We start from the raw sequence: 22470 nt of genomic DNA on the forward strand, positions 1-22470 counted from the left end.
TCCTCATTCTCCACCCTTGGTTCTCTTGGATCCGGGCATGGTGTTGGCTCAATCGCCGTCATTCTCATTCCACCGTCAACAACAGCTTTATGGGCAAGGCTGAGATCTTTAAACAAGTGAGTTCTTTTTTCTAAGCCAGTCAGCTCAAAGTGGATTTGGTTTTCCTCCTTTGTGAATCCATCCTCGTCCAACTGTTCAACTGGACCCTCGTCATCCGAGTCATACGCATATTGACGCCTAAAAGGAAAGTCACGATCCATGTCCTTTTGCGCTATGTACGCATCCAAGTCACCAACATCATTACCATGAAACCCTTCCTCTTGCTCTTCGTCGTCATCATAAGCATCTTCATCCTCTTGAATTACTTCGTCACTAGCAATCACCTCAACTTCATTTGCTTGGCTAGTTGGTGGTTGGCTAGAAGCATCGGGGGCATACAACTCAACCTCATTTGCTTTAATAGATGGTACACGGGGACGTGGTTGGCAATAAGCATTGGGGGCATCAACCACAACCCTATGCTCAACAAGTGGAACAATTGTCCTCTCGCTCATGTCATCCATTGGGGAAGAGACATGCCGATTCAAATCAAAGGTAAACCGAGGAGATTCAACCTTGGTGGCAAACAATTCAAGTGACTTGTCTTCCGATTGGGAAACTTTTTCCTTGTATACATCCCAATGCAAATCCGAGGTGATAGGCATACTTTTCAAGCGAGATTTGGCTCCAACTCCAACATCATACCTTCCTATTAACTTAACATCAACATTGGTGTCCATCCACTTTAAGACTTGTCTCACTTTTGCAACAACATCTAGCTAGGGCTTGTATCAAAAACCAATGGTTCCTCAGCCATGTCGGCATTGTTACTCAAGAATGCCTCCTTGTCCATGTAATGAACATTAACAAGTCTCACCATCTAAAAATAACATGAATGCATTTAAGACTTCAATGAGAATTTGGTGTTTATCCAAATACATCTCATTATATCCAAATCATATCAACACTAAATTATTGGTGATGTCCACAAAAGTATCAGTAATTAACACACACTAAGCAAAGTTAACCCTAATCACTAACTAACCCTAACCTCCAATCTTTCTACTCAACAAGCATATATTACTACTACACACCATGCATATCACTATATTATCAAAATTAACCAAGCCATTCACACTAACATAATGGAGAAAACATGAACTAGGGTTCCACCAACATGTATAAAATGCAACCAAAATAACAAGATTTAACAAAAATTAATTGGATGATTTGGGGGAGATTACCAAGAGCAACAAAGTGATGGAAAGATCCACCTAAGGGATGCACCTTTTGGAGAGGATTTGAGGGGGAGCTTGAGGGGTGGGAGAGAGTGTGAGAGCTCCAAGTGTTCTTCAAGCTCGAGTTGTGGATTGGGGAAAGTGTGTGGGGTGGGTCCCACACACTCTCCCGTGGGTTATCCACTTACCAGGGCCAGACGCCAGGGTCCTTGCCGTCTGGCCCCTTTGCCACGTCAGCAGGTCAACGGGCAGGCGGGCAGTGCAGGCCAGGGGCCAGACGCCAGGGATGTTGGCGTCACCCAAAGAGGTCAAAATTGAAAAAAAAATTGAAACGAGGTCAAATCAGGATTTTGTTAGCCTTTTAGGTCATAATAGTAATTTTGTCCGATCAATCAATGTGGAGCCATGCAGTAGCACCGCATGCAAGTAGGCTGCTTGACGATGACGGGCATACGAACAGCCGGCTGGCGAAAAACGACGGCATGCACTGATGCACGTAGGGACGTACTACGTCCACCAGTCACGGGCGTGGAGTGTCTGCATGCCTGCTGCCGGCCATCTTCAGGTCCAAACTACAAGTGCATGTGTGTGGGCTTCGACAAGGAGACCCCTTATCGCCATTCTTATTTTTGTTTGTGGCAGATGGACTTTCAGCTCTACTAAGGAAAATGTGGAGTCAGGAGATATTACTCCAGTGAAAGTGTGTAGAGGTGCTCCGGGTATATCACACTTACTATACGCGGATGATACACTTTTGTTTTTTGAGGCTTCTAAAATCCGGGCAGAAAAGGTTAAAGCAATTTTGGATGCATATGGCGCTGCTATAGGACAAAGCCTTAATTATGATAAGTGCTCATTACTGTTTGGGGATGCATGCCCAGGAATAGTCCAGGATGAGGCAAGAGCAGCGTTACAGGTTACTAGCCATTTCTTTGAGGATAAGTACTTGGGATTGCCAACACCAGAGGGGAGGATGTCGAAAGGGCGCTTCCAGAACCTGCAGACTAGGCTGAAAAAACGACTGATGCAGTGGGGAGATGGTCAGTTGGCCCAACCGGACGTCAAGTGTTGATCAAGTCAGTAGCTCAGGCGCTGCCTACATACATAATGGGAGTCTTCAAAGTGCCTTTCTCAGTGTGCGATGATCTTACTCGTATGGTAAGAAACTTCTATTGGGGCTCGGCGGAAGGCAAAAGAAGAGTGCATTGGCGAGGATGGGAATATTTGATGCAACCCAAGGCGAAGGGAGGAGTGGGGTTCCGTGACTTTCGGATGTTTAATCAAGCTTTGTTAGCGCGACAGGCGTGGAGACTTCTAACTAAACCAGATAATTTGTGCGCTCAAGTATTGAAAGCGAGGTATTACCCACTGGGCAGGTTGGATGATACAGTTTTCACGGGTAACGCGTCGTTGTCATGGCAAGCTATCAGTTATGGCCTAGATCTATTGAAGAAGGGGCTAGTATGGAGAGTGGGTAATGGCAAGAGTATACGTGTTTGGAGGGATAACTGGATACCTGGGCCTTATTCTTATAAACTGATCTCCCTACAGGGAAGGAGTCGTATTCGATTCGTTTCGGACTTGTCGTGGTATTCTCACGGGGGGCTTGCGAGTCGACAGATGCCACAAGGGCTTAGTGTGAGGGTAAGACTGCTGCTGATAGGACCGGGAGCGGGTATGCGAATAGCACGCGCTAGTTACACAGGTTCAGGGCTCTCCGGAGAGATAACACCCCTACTCCTGCATGTCTGAGTATATCTGGTATATCTATCTGGTACAGAGTTGCTCCTGGAGCTGTATCTGAGCTCAGTGCCATAGGCATCTGGCTTTGCATATGTCTTATATGGGTGTATGAGCTAGCTAGCAAGTGGGCATGAGAGTGCTCCACCATGCGTGGCATGTATGCATGCGTGAGGGAATTCATCCTCCCTGGATGGATGGATGTGAGCCCATATATATAGTGTGGAGCTAGCTTGATATGTAAGCTATGTGGGTAGCTTAGGAAGTAAGCTAGGTAGTGGCATGGGAACAAGGGGGCATGATGGGGTGTCATGCTTGTCCCCTGGGTCACTTCATAAATAGTGCCAAGGGACAAGTGACACTATACATGATGACATGAGGTACAGCCGTCTCGTCCACGGTATGGCCGCCACGTCGGGGTCTTGTCGGTGTCGGGTCGGGTTGCAGTCGGCAGCCAGCTGTTTGGCGTAGTCGGCAGCCGGCTGGTTGGCGCAGTCGGCAGCCGGCTGGTCAGAGCAGTCGGACGGGGAGCCGGCAGGAGCGGCCGGGCAGTCGCACTGAGGGGCTTTCCTAGCCCCGATGTCTTGAAATATCGTCTTGCCGTCCTCGGGGTACCCGTGGTCGATTACTCCGACAGGACTTGTTAAATCAGAACGGATCCTGGAACTATGAGCTGTTGAATGAATATTTTGTCGATGCGGATGTTCAAGAGATCGCGAAGATCAGAGCATCTCCGAGGCTAGAGGAAGAGATGTGATAGCGTGGGGACCAGGTAAACATGGTGTGTTCACTGTTAAATCGGCTTATACTCTGGCCTTTGAGGAAGCGCACCGGGTGACAGATGTATCCTCCAGTTCAGCACCGTCAGGTCAGCGGAAGTGTTGGGACTTTATTTGGAAAAGCTGGGCGCCGCCTTCGGTGCGCAACTTTGCTTGGAGATTAGCTACTAACTCACTCCCTACTTGGCAAAGGAAACACAAAATCTAGCTCGAGGTTGGGAGCAGGTGTCCGGTTTGTGGTAGGGAGGAAGAAGATAATTTTCACTCATTCGTCAACTGTCAGTTTGGTCGAGACTTGTATCTCGCTATGGCTAAGGTGTGGATGATCCCGGAGATAGAATCTATAGAGCCTAATGGGAAGGAGTGGCTGCTTCATGTTCTAGAGCCGTTGAATGATGTGGGGCGAATGATGGTCTTCATGATATTTTGGAGGAGTTGGTTGGTCTGGAATGAAGTGGTGCATTGCAAGCCTGCACCATCTATGGAGGCCTCTATTCGTTTCTTGCGAAGCTACGTTGATTCCCTGATTGGAATTAAGCTTTATCCACGAGCAGATCGAGCAAAAGGCAAATCTCCAATTGTATATGAAAAACCGGTGCCAACTGAAGGGGTCATTAGTGTACCAGAGGAGAGAATATGGGGTCCCCCGGAGCTGGGGTGGATTAAACTAAATACTGATGGGTCCTTCAGTATGGCTGGTAATGTCGGGGCTGGAATGATCTTACGTGACCATCGAAGGGCTGTTAATTTTTCCGCATGCAGGGTCCTGTATTCCTGCAGAGATGCCTTGGAGGCGGAGCTCTGTGCATGCATGGAAGGGTTCTCATTGGCACTTCAACGCAGCGATCTTCCTATAGTGGTGGAAATGGATTCTCTTGAGGCGGTGACCATGATTTCATGTGAAGACGCCGACCGCTCTATTTACGCTTCAATCGTGAAGGAAATTAAGTATCTGTTGTCTCTTAGACAATCTTGTATTATTCATATTGCTAGGACTCAAAATAAGGCTAGTGATGCATTAGCCTCGTTTGCTAGATTGCAAGGTAGGAGCATGACCTGACTAGGGGCTGGTCCGGTTGAGGTGATGGAGATTGTTTCTCTCGATTGTAATGACTTCTTGATCGAGTAATGCATGTTTTCACCCCGCAAAAAAAAGAGTATTGGCATCTTTTTCGACGGAAACTATATGGGACTTTTGATATAAATAGGTCTGAGTTGATTTTCTCTGAGCCGTCCACCTGAAATCCAAGGGGGGCGATTGAGTTCGTGCTCAGCTTCAACCTCCAGCCCTTTTCTTCTTCCCCGGCCAGCGTGATTTCTTCTGGCCCGACGCCGCGCAGTCACTTCCTTTCCTTATGACATGCATGGAGCTGCACACAGAGGTGACAAACAAAAGGTGTATTTAATTGCATGTTTCATGTCGGTACACCATACACCACAGACACAGTACGTAGTCCAAAACATATCGAACGATATGTATAATACTACGTCTCGCAGCAGCATCCAACAGGTACTAGTCGGTAGTTTGCATGTATAATCGCTTGCAAATCAGTGGGCCACGTGTACGCACATGCATGCATGGTGGACTCACCTAGTACAAGGCAGCGATGTCTCTCTGCCCGTCTGTGTACATATATATATGTCCACTTGTCCAGCAGCGTACCGTACGGACCGACGAAACACAAATACATACATGGCAGATCTCTGCAGGCGTGTGCAGCCGGAGGACAGGCCATCAGAATACAGTCGATCGGCGAGATCGGAATGAACGAGCCGGAGGACATATGCAAGGGTCGGTCACCCTCGTGTGAGCGTCAGGTTATGTTTGTAGCCACACGCCACATGCATCTTCATTGGAGTGTCCTGTATTTGTTCCATGGAAAACCTATATAGACTATTTGTAACTGTTTTATTATTTGTTTGGACAATGTGTCTAGACCAATCTACACGCCCACTCATTCCTTATAATAAAATCTTCTTTGCGTTGATAAGGATATATGCAAATGTCTTACTATGATTGTTGTTCTTTATTTGCTTAAAAAAGGTAAGTTTACCTATAGACCGGTCGAGCGGATAGGAAGTGAAATTTATCGAGCGTCGCAGGGATGGAGACCGGGAGTGCAACGACTGGAAAACTGACGGATGTTTCTGCTAGTGTTCATTCTTCCCAATCTGATGAAGATGCTTCTTGATGTTTTCCCATCTCTTAGTTCTTGTTGCTCTTAGAGTAGCTTCTGGCTTAGTGCTACTTGTGAGCTGCGTTGAGATTTCCCCGGAAAGAAGGGGATGATACAGTACACTAAAGATAAGTATTTCCCTCGGTTAGAAACCAGGGTTATCAATCCAATAGTAGAATCACACAAGACCTTGTTAGCAGCACCTACACACAAAATAACAAATACTTGCACCCAACCCAAACAAGGGGTTTTCAATCCCTTGGCGGTTAATTGCAAGGATCAAATCTCGTAGCGATAGATGGATAAATAAAATAACGGAATAAATAATGCAGCAATATATTTTTGGATTTTAATATATGATTTCAATAGATCCAGGCCATAGTTTTCACTAGAGTCTTCTCTCGAAAAAATAGCATACGATGGGTAAACAAATTACTATTGGGCAATTGATAGAAAAGCAAATAATCGTGACGATATCTAAGGCAATGATTATGTATGTAGGCATCACGCTCAAGACAAATAAACTGACTCTTGCCTGCATATACTATTATTACTCCACATATCGATCGTTATCCAATATGCATCTAGAGTATTAAGTTCATAAAGAACAGAGCAATGCCTTAAGCAAGATGACATGATGTAGACAAAGTAATGAATAAACCCCATATTTTTTATCATTAATGGCAACGATACAAATATGTGTCATGTCCCATACTGTCACTGGGATTGAGCACCGCAATATCGAACCCATCACAAAGCACCTCTCCACTGCAAGAAAATCAGTCTAGTTGGCCAAACCAAATCAATAGATCGGAATACAAAGCTATAATAATCATGCATAAAAGAGTTCAGAGAAGAATCAAATAATATTCATAGATAGTCTGATCATAAACTCACAATTCATCGGATCCCAACAAACACACAAAAAGTTATTACATCGAATAGAACTCCAAAAAATATAAGGAGAACATTGTATTGAAGATCAACGAGAGAGAAGAATCCAACTAGCTACTAACTATGGACCCGTAGGTCTGTGGTAAAATACTCACGCATCATCGGAAGGGCGGCAAGGTTGATGTAGAGCCCTCCGTGATTGATTCCCTCTCCGGCAGAGTGCCGGAAAAGGCCTCCGGATGGGATCTCTCGAGAATAGGAGCTTGCGGTAGCGGAAATAGTATTTTGGGTGGATCTCTGTTGGTTTCCCGATTTTAGAGAATTTATAGAGGCCGAATTAGGTCAAAAATTTGAACATGGCCCCACAACACACCAGGGTGCGCCCTGGTGCCTTGTGGCTACTCCTCCATCTTCTGGCCCTCTGTCGAAGCTTCCAGGGTCTCTTTCGTCTAGAAAAAATCATCTAAAAGTTTCATGGCATTTGGACTTTGTTTCGTACTGATTTTCTAGAAAACTAAAAACAGGCATAAAACAGCAACCATCACTTGGCACTAAGTTAATAGGTTAGTCCCAAAAAATGATATGACATTGCATATAAAACATCCAATATTGATACTATAACAGCGTGGAACAATCAAGAATTATAGATACGTTGGAGACCTATCACTTATAGTCTATGTCATTTTATCTTTTCGGAAGTTTATGTCAGTAGGTGGTCTGAGTGGAGTGCTTCCCCCTCTCCCTAGGTTTGTTTATGAAACTATTTGCCCGGCATCCTTTCGGAGAACCTGCTTAGTTGCTGGTAGTACAAGTTGTTTAGGTGATGTCTGGACACCTTTTTGTTTCCTACTATGGTTTCGTTAATGAAATCAGAGGGGAAACCCTCTTTTGCTAAATAAACTATAGTCAAACTTTTTACCAGGGCTGAGATGGTGACGAGCAGACCGGTTGGACCGACGGATGCAATGTGGGATATTCGGATCTAACATGAGGTGATGACTACAGGGATTAGAGACGCCGATGGAGGCAACTCGACCAGATGAGGGAGGGGGCTGGTTAGCAATATGGTGGAGGTGGAAGTGTCATAGTGTTGCGGGCGAGAGAAAGATCAAGTGGTTGGTGAGGTTGGGTATGTATATACGGTTGGTACTCGCGTCCCTTGCTAGGCATAGCCCAGTTGACAAAAAGCACATTATGTTGATTGTAGATGGATCAAAGTGCGAAGAGCCTTTAGGGAGGGGGGAGGGGAGACATGAAGTTTTTTTCTCTAAACATAACAACCAAATGTTTTGCTTTTATCACTTTATTATTGGGACATTTACATCTATGCCCTTAACTCGAACCCACTACTCAGTTTTGCCCCTAATTTTTAGGTATGCTCAGTTTTGCCCCTCCGCCGTTAGTTTCACTTATAGAAATGCCCTTCTCTGTCGTTACCGTCCGGTCAAAGGTCTTTGACCGTCCTGAAAAAATAGCAAAAAAAATCAAAAAAATATGAAATTTGGTGGGATCGAAGATAGTCATGTCCGCAAGGCGCATGCACATTTTCATGCCGTTCGGACACACCGGGAGCTCGTGTCAAAGGAAAACATAAATTTTGTACGCATGCGAGCAGTAAATTCAAAAAAAATAGAAAAAAATCAAAAAAATATGAAATTTCGTGGGACTCAAGATATTCAGGTGTGCAAGATGTGTGCACGTTTTTTTTGTGTTTGGACATTGTAGGAGCTCGTGGAGAAAAAAAACAAATTTTAGCTCAAAAAAACTTTGAAAAAATGCACTATTTTGTTTTTTTCTCTAGAGCGCCCCGTACGTCATTTGATCACCAAAACTTGCAAGCACTTTGTGCACTCAAGCCTCTTTGACGCCAAATAAATTCAAATTTTTTTGAACTTTTTTGCTATTTTTTTTGAATTTACTGTTCATAGGCATAAATTATTATTTTTTTCCTTTGCCACGAGCTCCCGGAGTGTCCAACCAACACAAAAATGTGCACACGCCTTGCGGACATGACTATCTTCGATCCCACCAAATTTCATATTTTTTTGATTTTTTTTGCTATTTTTTTCTGGATGGTCAAAGTACTTTGACCGGACGGTAACGACGCAAAAGGGCATTTCTATAAGTGACACTAACGGCGGAGGGGCAAAACTGAGCATACCTGAAAATTAGGGGCAAAACTGAGTAGTGGGTTCGAGTTAGGGGCAGAACTGGAATTGGCCCTTTATTATTTGGCTAACAAGCGCCCTTCAACAAAAAAAATGTTGTTGGCTAGGCTATTTATTTCGTGTACCTGAAAAATCCCTAAGGAATCTGTATTGTGAGGTATTGAGGTACCAATGTGTTTTCATCTAGAAATGATGTTGTGTATTTATAGACCCTATTATTCATGTAAACGATAAGTTCCATTGCCTTTTCTCAAGCATGTCGGATGTAGGTTCGTAGGTTAGGGCAACAAGGCATCTTATATTCCTTATCTATAAGGAACTGAACCATACTGTGCCAACGTGCATGGGGGTCTACTGCACCATTCCATGTAACGAAGCATAGTTGTACACTGACTACGTATGCTGCAATAGCTAGTTTACAAACTAACTCATGAAAATGCAGACATTCTAATAGTTTGTGTTAGTTTGATTGGTTAGAGGGGTTCTTATGCATGCTGAATCAAGTACTCCCTCCATTCTCTTTTGTAAGATGGTTTACACAGTTGCCATAAAAGTGAACAGAGGGAGTAAGTAAGAAAAAAATGACTGCTAGAAAGAACAATGTCAACTTGGGTTGGTGCGAACTCAAGAAAAAAGACTTGTTGGCACCACATAACTTTTCTAGAATTTTATATTACTTCCAACTAGGCTAGATAATTCCGATTTACAAATTGCAATAGCAATATTGTTACATGTGCATTGTAGATTCTTCTCCAAATACATTTATCGATTTTAACATAGGTGTGCACACAGATGTACACTAACAGATAGACATGTTGTAATACAACATCAAAGAGGCACAAATTTTTCACCATGTATACAATTTTCAGTCTCATGCTTCGGTTACATTTAGTCAACAAAATTGTACATACTTACTTTATGGAAAATAACACAATTAAATGATAAAAATAATTATAGTCTCCACCGGTATATTTGTAATAATAAACTTTGGCTTGTACAACAATAAATCTAGTTTAATATTGCCAATGCATTTGTATGGTTAACATTGTTGGATATATATTAGGCGAAAATGACACTAAGATTTTGAAATTAAGTTTATATTTTATTTAAAAAATCTAGTTAATTTTTTCAGTAAAAATATCTAATAAACAAAATAAAAATGTTTAGTATAATTAGATAAGTACTATTCATAAGTAATAAGAACCAGCTCTAGCTCGGTTATGTATGGCTGGACTGACTCACGTGGTATTGCCAAGTTTAATGTCACTATGGGACGAGTTCGGGTATTATAACTTTTTTTAAAGAAAAATAACACAAATGTTTCCAGCATAAAATAAATATATAAGTTTTCACCTTTTTTCGACACGTGGTGTAAATTTTGAAAGTTTTCCTTATTTACAAAAAATAAAATATAGCACTGCGTAAAAAATAGAACCAATATTTTAATACTTTTAATAAACATAAATATTAATTAAATTATGTGTCATACTATAATAACATTGACAGCCAAAAAAAGATAAAATATTAACTTGGAAAATACTTTAGTTTCTTATATGATAGTGACACAAACGATAAAAGAGAAGTGTTATGATACTAATCATGGTTTACTATAATAAATGAGAATTATGGGTTATTCACCAACTTCTTAATAAGTTAATCACATAAATACTTTAATTGTATTATTATTGTGTCATTGTATCTATCTGTTATGAAGCAGTAAGTATGTATTGGTATGAATTATGAAGCACCGAAACAATCGACGTGGATCTTTAATTTGACTCTCGGAAAAGTATAATCATTAATGCAAAATATTTTTTAAATGTAAAAATATGGAAAAATAATCAGTATTTATTATATTTTTTGTTGCCTCGAAATGTATGTGTACAAACAAGTATCAACGTGTGTTGAAAAACAAGTTAGATGCCTTCTGTTATTTATTATTTTGTTATTTTGGAACACTGGCTTTTTGTATAAAGAAAGTATAAATTCTCTGTTTCATTAAAAAAAATGACGGACAGCAAGCACTAGCATGGGCACATATAAGAAGTTAAGTTTTTTTTTAAAAAAATTAACTGTGTATATCAGGAGCAAAACGCCACCCCTCGGCGACCGTACTTACCTACAGTGAGGCTGGGTACGTACATTTTTTACCGTGCCCGGCCCGTCCCAGCCAAGCCCATTTCCCAGTGCGGGGACGGATGGATGGATCGATGAGAGAAAAGCCTGCCGGGATCTCCCGTGGCTCCCGATGAGAGAGCGACATAATAAAACAGATAAGACATAGAGAGAGAGAGAGAGAGAGAGAGAGAGATGTTTTTTTCTTTTGCGGATAAGAGACAGAGAGAAAGAGAAATGTTGTGGGCGCAGCTTGGGGAGGATAAGACAAGGGAAAAGCCGGCGGTATGGAGCTACCCGGCCGAAACCGCGGCGGTTTTGGTCCAGCCGCCCAGCCACCTTTTGACGTGTTTGGACGCTTGCATCCACCACCTTCCGCCCTGGACCTGCCCTGTCTCCTACTACACAGAGAGAGAAACAGAGAGAGGAGAGAGAGGAGACAAATTAGCAAGCCGGCTAGCTACAAAGCACCATTATTAATCACAGCGCTCAAGTGCTATGTGTGCCCACACCACGCTGGCAAGCATAATTGTGCGCGGGAGAATCTTGGTTCTTCAAGCTAGCTAGAGAGAAGTTTTTCTCCCGGCCAACAACTCCGGGGAATCTTGGTTCTTCGAGCAGATTATAGCTCTAGGCTCTAGCTAATTGGTACTGCTTGCTAGCATTAGCATTAGGGCATCTCCAAAACCAACCATTAAATTGCCCGCATCCCACCATGTTGTTCGGACGATGGTTTGTCATCCAACACCGTTCTGTATTGGTCCACGGATCGGTCCGATTGTCCGTTTTCCCGCAAACCAGAAGTAGCACCATCACGTAGGACTCTAACACCCGCGGCCCATCCAAAATAACACCTAAAATCCCGGCATGACCCTGCATCTCCATCCTTTCATCTTTCTCTGCATCAGCTCGTCCCTCACGACGCTGCTGTTCTACCACCCCGGATGCCCGCCAAGCCCTACCCGGACCTCGGCGACCTCCCCCGCTACACCCACTCACCACGCCACTTCTTCTCCGTTGCCGGTCCACACCTCTTGTCCGTCAATCATGTACGTACCATCCGACCCTATGGGATCACCACAAGCAAGTGTTTGATCAAATGTCCATACTAATTTTTCTGCCACTTCTTTCAAGCAACGGATTTGGACATGGAGTACATATACAAGCACTACGTTGAGACCTCTAACAATTCAACCAAGAGGAGGATTATGCAGATTAAATGGCGATGTGTCATGGCCTCTACTACTACCGCGACAGGCAACAAGGAGGCCCGGCCCAAGAGAGCTAAGAAGCCCAACAGGCTGTTCGACCCGGCCACCTGGGAGCTGGGTGGGTGATCGATAAGTAGGTGTGAGCCCGAGGGGTTGGGGTACGACGTTGTAATCAGTGAATCGATCTCACCTACTCTCCCCTTTCCTCCCACCTCATGTAACCTCTCCCCTCCGATCCCCTTTCTCTCTCAAGAACCCTAGCTACTGAATCTCCCTGTATCGCCATGAATTGAGTAGATCGAACAACAGGGACATAACATATGGTATCAGAGCCACCGGATTACTTGAAGAAACCGACGTTCACCACGCGCCAGCAGCGACAAGCCGGCGAGATGGAGCAGAGAGTGGAGGAGATGGCGGCGGCGCTCAAGGCCATCCAGGAGCAGAACGCTGCCATCCAGGAGGCGGTGGCGGCGGCGACCACCATCATCGCCGAGATCTAGCCGGTGGTGGCCGATCTTGCCGCCTGGAAGCCTACGTTGGAGAAATCGCTCTCCGACGTGCAGCAGGAGCTGGGCGGGGTGCGCAAGGAGCTGGACGTCGTCGCCCGGAACCCCGTGCTCGGTCTCAAACCGGGGGATCTGCCTCCCATCTTCCATCGACCCGGAGGCGCGCCGCAAAATCAAGCCGGCAGCAGCCTCCAAGGGCCTGAAGGCCACCGCGTCGACCAAGCTCACCGGGGGGTCGGCTCTGGAGTGGTCACCACTCTAGTCCCACCTCTGGTCACGGGTATGGCACCGTCCCCAAATTTCCTTTCCTCTGCGGGGCAATTTTCGGTCGATCATCACTCACGAGCACCAGGCCGGTCACCTTTGAGGGGCATGTCCAGATCTGGCAGTCCTCTGCCTCCACGATCTCGTAGCCCTTACCGCCACCACAATTCTGTCATTCTGAGGCCTAAGATGGATTTCCCTCAATTCTGGGGGGAACGCCCTCGCAGTTGGAAACGAAACTGCGAGTCATACTTCCGCGTCTTCCGTTTAGATCCGGTGCTTTGGGTGGACACAGCTGCGATGCATTTCACTGGGGCCGCAATGGTGTGGCTCGAAAACGGTGATTTCGATCTGCGACACATGGAGTGGGAACACTTTTGCACCACAGTCTGTGAGCAGTTTGAGCGGAATGAGTTCACGGTGCTGTTGCGTCAGTTGTTTCATCTGAGGCAAACTGACTCCGTGACTGATTACACCACTAAGTTCACGAAAATAATGCATTCTTTGTTAACCCACATCACTACTTGGGATCCTGCTCTGTTTCCTTCGCGTTTTGTCGATGGGTTGCATGATGATATTCGCGTTGTTGTTTTGGTTCATAATCCAAAAGACCTCGATACTGCTGTTTCATTGGCTTATTTATAGGAAGAGGCACTAGAGATTTCCAAGCGACGGGAGCCCAGGCGCTCGGAGAGCATCACAGGTAATGGCATGAGCAGCCGGGCCCATCTCAAAGGGGTCATGCCGTTGCCGGCACCTCCTGGACGGCCACCACCTGTGGTCGGTGCGCCGGCAGATGAACGCCGTGGAGCAGCTGCCGATGGCCCGAAGGGAAACAGCTCTGTGGAAGATCGACTGACAACGTTGCAAGCCTATCGTCGAGCCAGAGGCCTCTTCTATATGTGTGGAGAGAAATGGAGTCGAGAGCACAAGTGTGCAGCAGCAGTGCAGCTTCATGTGGTGCAAGAGATGTTTGATGTGTTGGGTCTGTCCAGTGGCTTAATGGGCGAGGAACATTCAGATACTGCAAGTGAATGTCACACCATCTCTAGGGAAGCAGTGCAAGGCTCAGTTGCACCACAGACTCTGCGGTTGCAAGGGAAGATTCAGAATCAGCAGGTGTTGATGCTTGTTGACTCAGGTAGTTCGCACAGTTTTGTCAGTTCATAAAATCTCAAATGTTCTGAAGGTGAAGATAGCGGATGGGGGACAGCTTCTCAGTGACCAAGCCATAACAAAATGTGGGTGGTCAGTGAAAGGGCACAAGTTTGCTTCAGACCTCAAGTTTTTGCCTTTGGGATGTTATGACATGATCATTGGAATGGACTAGCTGGAGCAACACAGCCCTATGGACGTGCACTGGGGTGACAAGAAGATGACCTTCATGCACCACGGGAAGAAGGTCACGTTGCGAGGCATACAACCACACACCAAGGAGTGCTATCCGGTGACTATGGATCAACTGCACTTCATGATGAGCTGTAACGATGTACACCAATTGGTTCATCTCCAGGCGGTGGATAACAAGAAGAAACAGCAGCCTGAGAAGGAGGTCCCACCACCAATAGCCAAACTCATCGATGAATTCCAGTCTTCGTTCGAGGCTCCGAAGGGCCTACCACCTGCAAGGCCTTTTGATCACAAAATACCGCTCATACCGGGCGCTCAACCAGTGAACATCAAACCCTATCGGTACAACCCATTTCAGAAAGACGAGATAGAGAAGCAAGTACAGGAGATGCTAGATCAAGGCATCATCCAGCCTAGCTACAGTCTGTTTGCTTCACCAGTTCTGCTTGTTCAAAAGAAAGATCTGTCGTGGCGATTCTGCATGGATTATCGGCAGCTCAATGCTATCACCGTCAAGGATCGATTTCCCATGCCAGTTATTGAGGAGCTTCTTGATGAGCTTGCAGGATCAAAATGGTTCACCTGCCTGGACTTGAAGGCTGGGTACCACCAGATTCGGATGGCGCCAGAGGATGTCTACAAAACTGCATTCAAAACTCATCTGGGGCACTATGAGTTCAAGGTGATGGCATATGGACTGTGTTGTGCTCCGGGGAGTTTTCATGGGGGCATGCATTTTGTGTTGGGACCCTTGTTGCGGCATGGAGTCCTTGTGTTCATTGACGATATCCTGATCCATAATGAGACTTTGGAAGAGCACATCAAACTTCTTCGACAAGTTTTTGAACTATTGGAAAAGCATCAACTCAAGGTGAAGCTGTCCAAATGCAAATTTGCCCAGCAACAACTCACCTACCTGGGACACATCATCAGTGAGAAGGGTGTCACTACCGATGAGAAGAATATCAGAGCGGTCAGAGATTGGCCAACACCCACTGGAGTTAAGCAAGTCCGAGGGTTTCTTGGTCTGGCAGGTTACTATAGGCATTTTGTACGCGATTTTGGGATGATCAGTCGCCCGCCGACTAATCTGCTGAAGAAACACTCTGTTTTCGTGTGGTCAGCCGAGGTCGACGAGGCATTCAACCATCTCAAACAGTCATTGATCTCAGCACCGGTGTTGGCTCTTCCTCGTTTTGACAGGCCATTCAAAATTGAAACTGATGCATCCGAGTTTGGTGTGGGGGCTGTGTTAATCCAAGATGGGCACCCGCTAGCCTTTCTCAGCAAGGCATTGGGACCAAGGAACCGTGGTTTGTCCACCTACGAGAAAGAATACATGGCAATCTTGATGGTCGTTGATCGCTGGCGTTCCTATTTGCAAGGGAGCGAGTTCATCATCCGCACGGATCAAAGTGCTCTGTCCCATTTGAACGATCAACGGTTGGTGACTCCCTAGCAGAGACGTGCTTACACCAAACTCATGGGGATGTAATACAAAGTGATGTATAGGAAGGGTGGTGAGAACAAGGCGGCCGACGCCTTATCGCGTCGAGATGCAGAAGTTTCGGCTATGTCAGTGGCCCTGCCAGTTTGGCTTGATGAAGTAATGCAGGGCTATCGGTCTGATGCGAACGCGAAAGACATCTTGCTTCGCTGCAACGAGATGGGAGACACAGCCTCAGATTACTCTGTTCGTGATGGAGTGATTCTTTACAAGGGCAGGTGTGGATAGGAGCGAACCCAGCCATGCAACAAAAACTTCTGCATGCCATTCATGCTAGTGCCACAGGGGGCCACTCCGGCATTCATGCCACCTATGACGGACTGCGACGTCTGTTCGCCTGGGCTGGAATGAAGCAAGACGTGGAGAACTTTGTGTCAGACTGCAGTATTTGCAAGCAAGCGAAAAGTGAACGGATCCGCCCTCCTAGACTGCTTGAACCACTACCCATTCCTCCCCATGCTTGGCATACAGTGACTTTGGATTTCGTGGAAGGACTGCCAGTGTCCCGGGGTTATTCATGCATTATGGTAGTGGTGGACAAGCTGACCAGGTATGCTCACTTCATTTCGCTTGCTCATCCTTTCTCAGCCCTGCAAGTCGCAACCGCATTCATGACTCAAGTCTACAAGCTTCATGGGATGCCTCATGCTTTGGTCTCGGGCCATGATAAGGTTTTCACCAGTCTGTTGTGGAAGGAAATGTTTAAACAAGCTGGGGCCGAGCTCCGGATGTCTTCTGCATGTCATCCCCAGACTGATGGGACCACCGAAAGAGTGAATCAGTGCATGGAGACCTACCTTCGCTGTTTTGTTCATTCCTGCCCGCACAGATGGTTCCAATGGCTGCACCTCGCCGAGTTCTGGTACAATACGTCCTCTCACTCTGCGTTGCAGGCTTCGCCGTTTGAGGTTCTATATTGGCATCCTCCTCGCCATTTGCGGATCATGGACGTGTCCGCCACAGCTCCAGTGGATTTGGTCACCTGGCATGAGGAAAGGGCAGTGGTTTCAGCCCTATTAAAGCAGCAGTTGGAACGGTCCAGGCAGCAGATGAAAGATCAGGCGAATAAGCGTCGATCTAAGCGGGTTTTTGCTGTGGGGGACTGCGTATATGTGAAGCTGCATCCGTATGTGCAGGTCTCAGTCGCGGCTCGGGCTAACCACAAGTTATCATTCAAGCACTTTGGTCCTTTTCAGGTGACGGCGCGCATTGGAGCAGTGGCGTATCGCGTCCAGCTTCTAGAAGGCAGTCGCGTTCACCCGGTGTTCCATGTTTCCCTGCTGCGGGCATCTCTGCTACCAGGCACCGATGTGGTGACTGTCCTGCCGGAACCACCATTTGCTCATGCGGCGCCGGATTTCCCTGAGCGTGTGCTCGCTCGCCGGGTCATCACCAGAGGACAGGCGCAACTTCCTCAAGTGATGGTCAAGTGGTCTTCGCAACCGGAGGCGCTGGCGACCTGGGAGGATTTCTTCGAGCTCCGGAGCCGTTTTCCTGGAGCTGCGGCTTGGGGACAAGCCGTGTTTGAAGACCGGGGGGATGTCACGGCCTCTACTACTACCGCGACAGGCAACAAGGAGGCCCGACCCAAGAGAGCTAAGAAGCCCAACAGGCTGTTCGACCCGGCCACCTGGGAGCTGGGTGGGTGATCGATAAGTAGGTGTGAGCCCGAGGGGTTGGGGTACGGCATCGTAATTAGTGAATCGATCTCACCTACTCTCCCCTTTCCTCCCACCTCCTGTAACCTCTCCCCTCCGATCCCCTTTCTCTCTCAAGAACCCTAGCTACCGAATCTCCCTGTATCACCATGAATTGAGATCGAACAAGAGGGACGTAACACGATGATGCAGGCGGTCCTTCCAGACGCGGAACATGCGGAAGAGCATGTTCTCGATTTCAAGACACTGATCAAGGGTCATCAGTTTCTGAATCAAAACAGGGCACGGGGGCATCTGACGCTAATGGACTACTACTTTGCCCTCGATGCCCTATTCGTGAAAAGAATTCGGGGGCGCCTTCACATGCGAAAGAAAGTCTTTGATCACCTCTACAATGTCGTCTGGTCTTACAGTACGATTTCATCTTGAAGAAGGATGATGTACAAAGGATTGGATTCTCTGTTTTTCAGAACTGCACTATTGCATTGCAGATGCTTGCATATGGCACACCCACAGATTTATGGGATGAGCAGCTTCGGATGTCTGAGAGCACATGCGGAGGTGCCATGGTCAGATTTCCTACTGCGGTGGTCGAGGTGTTTGGACCTCGGTACTTAAGAGAACCTACAGTTGCACACCCCGAGAAGCTATTGACAATGTCTAAAGTGAGAGGGTGGCCAGGTTTGGTCAGATCTCTGGACTACATGCACTGGATATGTAAGAACTGCTGAAAAGCTCTACAGCGACAATATCAAGGTCATGTTAAGAAGTCCAACATCATTCTGATGCAGTTGCATCACGGGACCGCTGAATTTTGCATTCTTTGTTTGGCATGTCAGAGTCGCACAAATGTCATCAAAGTGCTGCAGCGGTCTCCATTGCTTGCTAGGTTTACTGAAGGGAAAGCTCCATCTTTTAATTATACTATCAACGGGCATCGGTACAACATAGGCTACTATCCGGTTGATGGTATCTATCCTCCATGGGTTACCTTCATCAAGACCATCTCTGAGACGGTTGGTCAGAAAATATCTCACTTTTCCCAAAGACAAGAAGGAGCTAGAAATGATGTGGAGAGGGCATTTGGAGTGCTCTAGGCCCGTTTTGCAGTTGTTTGTGGACCTACTAAAAAATGAGATCTAGAGACGTTGTGGGAGATGATGACATGTTGTGGATGATACTGACATCAGAAAAATGCACAACATGATAGTGGAGAATGAGGGTGAAGATGTTGTCGCGGGTCTGAAATTTAAGAACATGGGTGATCTATCCAACTTCCACATCATAATTCGGCCACGTTGATGAGTTTGTTTAAATGCATCAATAAATTCAGCATTAAACAACTCATGGGTAGCTCAAGGAAGATTTGATTGAGCATTTGTGGGCGGTTAAAGGCGACAGCTAGAACATATGTACTAGTTTAATTCAAGTTTGAACTTTTTTATTTGAAAACTTAGTTGGATTGTAATATTTAAACTATAACTAGTATCGCATTTGAAAATTTTCAATCATCGACAAATTGATATGTTGCTATTTTGAGCTTGTGGGCTTAAAAATATAGCTGAAAGTTTAGAGAACAGGTTGGCTCCGTTTTGAAGGTAGGCGATGAAGATGCTCTTAGAGGTACATAGAGGGGTACAAACAACACAGTGAAAGAGAGAGAGAGAGAGAGAGAGAGAGAGAGAGAGAGAGAGAGAGAGGGGGGGGGGGGGGGATGTGGAAGGAACAATCACGCTAGCTTAGGTAGGCCATGCAAGAGGAAGAAGGGGCCATGCGTGCATGTCCGTTCCTACTTCCTACCACCCTCGGCCCATCGATCTATCAATCCTCAATCTTGGTGCTCCTACGTATGTAAACATACATGCACGTGGTGATAACAGCAACTAGTGTACTAGCTAGGGTGCATGCATGCGCGGTGTCGCGGTGACAAGTAAGCGAAGCTCTTTTGTGCATGTGGAGTGTCTCGCTTTTGTGTACGCATGCATGAGCAGTGCTACTCTCGAGTGCGTGTGGTGTCTCGATCCACCTTTGTACGTGCACGTTCGATAACATGGCTTTATACATACCTACATGCATGCATGTGGTACCCTACATGTGCTTGCTAATCATTTGGTGTGTCTGAATGCATTGTTGGTTGCTGATCGAACTGAATTAATAACCATGCATGCGCGCATGCATGTGAGACTAGTCACAATGGGGAGTAACTTAAACTAGTAACATCACATTTTACTAGCCTATATTGCTACCTCCACAATGGGTAGTAACATATGTGTGTTGTTATGTTATGGTTCATTTATTAGCCTATAGACTCATATTGTCTTGGTATGTGTGATGTTACAGTAACTAGCTAAGTTACCACCATCACCTCTCTCATTATTAAATATGTGCCACATAAGCAAAATCATCTTGAAAAGTGTGATGTTACTAGTGATGTTACTCCCACTGTGGCCAGTCTAAGAATAATCCTACCGGCTACCGGCACCAAGTAGGAGTGAAATCAAAAAGGAAAAAAACACAATATGCCAAGTGGCACAAGCGTGTACTGCCTCGTACAATGCACTCTGCTAGACGATGAAGTTGAGGTTTCCCGCAGCCATGAACGCCACGGCCCTCCTCGCTCACGAGTTCGCCGTAACTTGGACCTCCGCCAGCCGGTGCTGCTTGAGGAGGTAGAGGTTGTACCGGTGCTACTCTTGCGCCTGCCGAAACATTGACATCGGATGCGGCTCTGGCTGCTCCTCCCTGTGGTGGTGTTGAAGCGTGTATGCACCTGCTCCATGGTCAAGTCGGCATGGAACGACACGAGCAAGGCTACCGACTTGTTGTTGGAGGCCGCCTCCATCGTCCAGTCATTGTCGAAAACCTTCGATAGCTGGCAGGCAGGCCGTCCTCTAACCGCCTCGCACGACAGCCATGCCAGTCGGCCGCAGGGGCGACCAGCTTGTGCTTGTGGTCTGTCAAGAGGCTCCCGCACAATGCACTAGAGCTCGCGGTCATGGTGGAGGTGGTGCGCAAAGATGTGGCGTGGCCTCTTTTAAATAGCGGGTGTCGTCTAGGCCAAGCGGGGGGGGGGGGGGGGGGGTTGTCAATGCCCTCACCGGAGTGGGTCTCTCGGCCGGCATGCATGTTTAACACCGTCAGGCGGACGGATGGGTTGCCAACTTGAGTGCGATAGATATCCATCCCATCCACTCACGGCGCTCCAGCATTGAAGAGGCGCGCACTAGTAGAAAACAGGGCTTTGGTCCAAGCTCAATGTACACATTAGTCCCGGTTGCATTACGAACCGGGACTAATGTGAGCATTACGAACCGGAACTAATGTGAGCATTAGTCCCGGTTCGAGTGGCTAGGGCATCGGGAAGGTATTAGTCCCGGTTTAAATGGGACCTTTAGTTCCGGTTTGAGACACGAAACGGGATTAAAGGATGCGAAAGATTAAACCTTTAGTCCCAGTTCGAGACACCAACCGGGACTAATCTCAAACCGGGACTAAAGGGGTACTGAAATTTGTTTTTTGTTTTTTCATTTGTTTTTTGTTTTTAGTTTTTGTTTTAAATTGCTTATATCTTTTAGGATATTTGATGTTTTTGAGTGATTATTTTTTAATTAGATTCAAAATTTTGTCTAGTTTCTGTTTGTGCCATTAGTATTCAAATTTGAATGATTTAAATATGAATTTGTTCAAATTTGCTTCCAACCCTAGATTGTGAATAATTTGAGTTTAAAAATAGTGTTTAATTTAATTATTTTTGCTCCTAGTCACATGTCAGATTGTTGTCACATTAAGATTTATTTGGTTATTTTTAGAATAATTTAAATTAGAATTTTATCTAAAACAATACTGCTTTTCTTATATAATTGTTTTGCTATATTAAAAAGTAATTCTTTTTGCCACTTTAATAGAACGTGACTCTGGCTTGGTTAACCTTAGTTGTGACTCTAGCTGGGACGGTGCTAGCAGATGTAGTCGATGGTAGGATTGGATGGACACCATGTTGTAGTATGCTTCTGTTGGACACCATCAAACTCTACCCCCCCCCCCTATCGCCATTTTAGTTTTGAAAAAAAGAAAATCATAAAAACTTCAAAAAATAAAATCCTTCGAGATGTAGTTATGTTACTACATCTACTAGTTAGGAAAATTAAAAAGCATAACTTTCGACATGTTTTGCAAATAAGTGTTATGAAAAAGTAAAACGGCTATAACGTGCATACGATGTCGAAAAAAAGTATAATATATCAAAATGTTCAACACGAAAATCCGGTTCCGATTTCGATTGCCGTAGGCCGTTTTGCAAATTTTTAGAATCCTCAAATTCTGGAAGGAAAAAATTTATCCTCAAATTTAATTTAATTTTTGAATTTTTGGTCAAACTCTGGTCAAACAACTTATTCAAGAATTATTAGTGTTACTAATTAATTATTGTTTTTTAGAATAATAGTTTCAAACTCAAACGGTGCTTCATGCTCAAGTTCAACTCCTAAGGGTTAATAGGATTGACAGCTTACTATTGTTAGTAAAACAGCAAAGTGCAGACTTGGAAACTAGGGAGAATAGTACTCAGAAGTTAAGCGTGCTTAGGCTGTGGTAGTGAGAGGATGGGTGACCAGCCGGGAAGTTAGACGATTTAGAATGAGTGGTACATACTTGAATAGTGGTGAGGGGTGATTAGAGATTAAATTGTCAAATAATTCAGAAATTTGAAAGTTGGAAAAAACTTCAGAAAAACCAATTTTCGAACAAAATTCCTTTAGTCGGTAGATGTTACCAACAAGGATTAAAGGTGGAGCTCCAGAAAACCGGCCACGTGGAGCTCTT

This window comes from Triticum urartu, chromosome 7A (genome assembly GCF_056163025.1).
Source record: "Triticum urartu cultivar PI428250 chromosome 7A, HENAU_Tu73, whole genome shotgun sequence".
NCBI classification, from domain to species: Eukaryota; Viridiplantae; Streptophyta; class Magnoliopsida; order Poales; family Poaceae; genus Triticum; species Triticum urartu.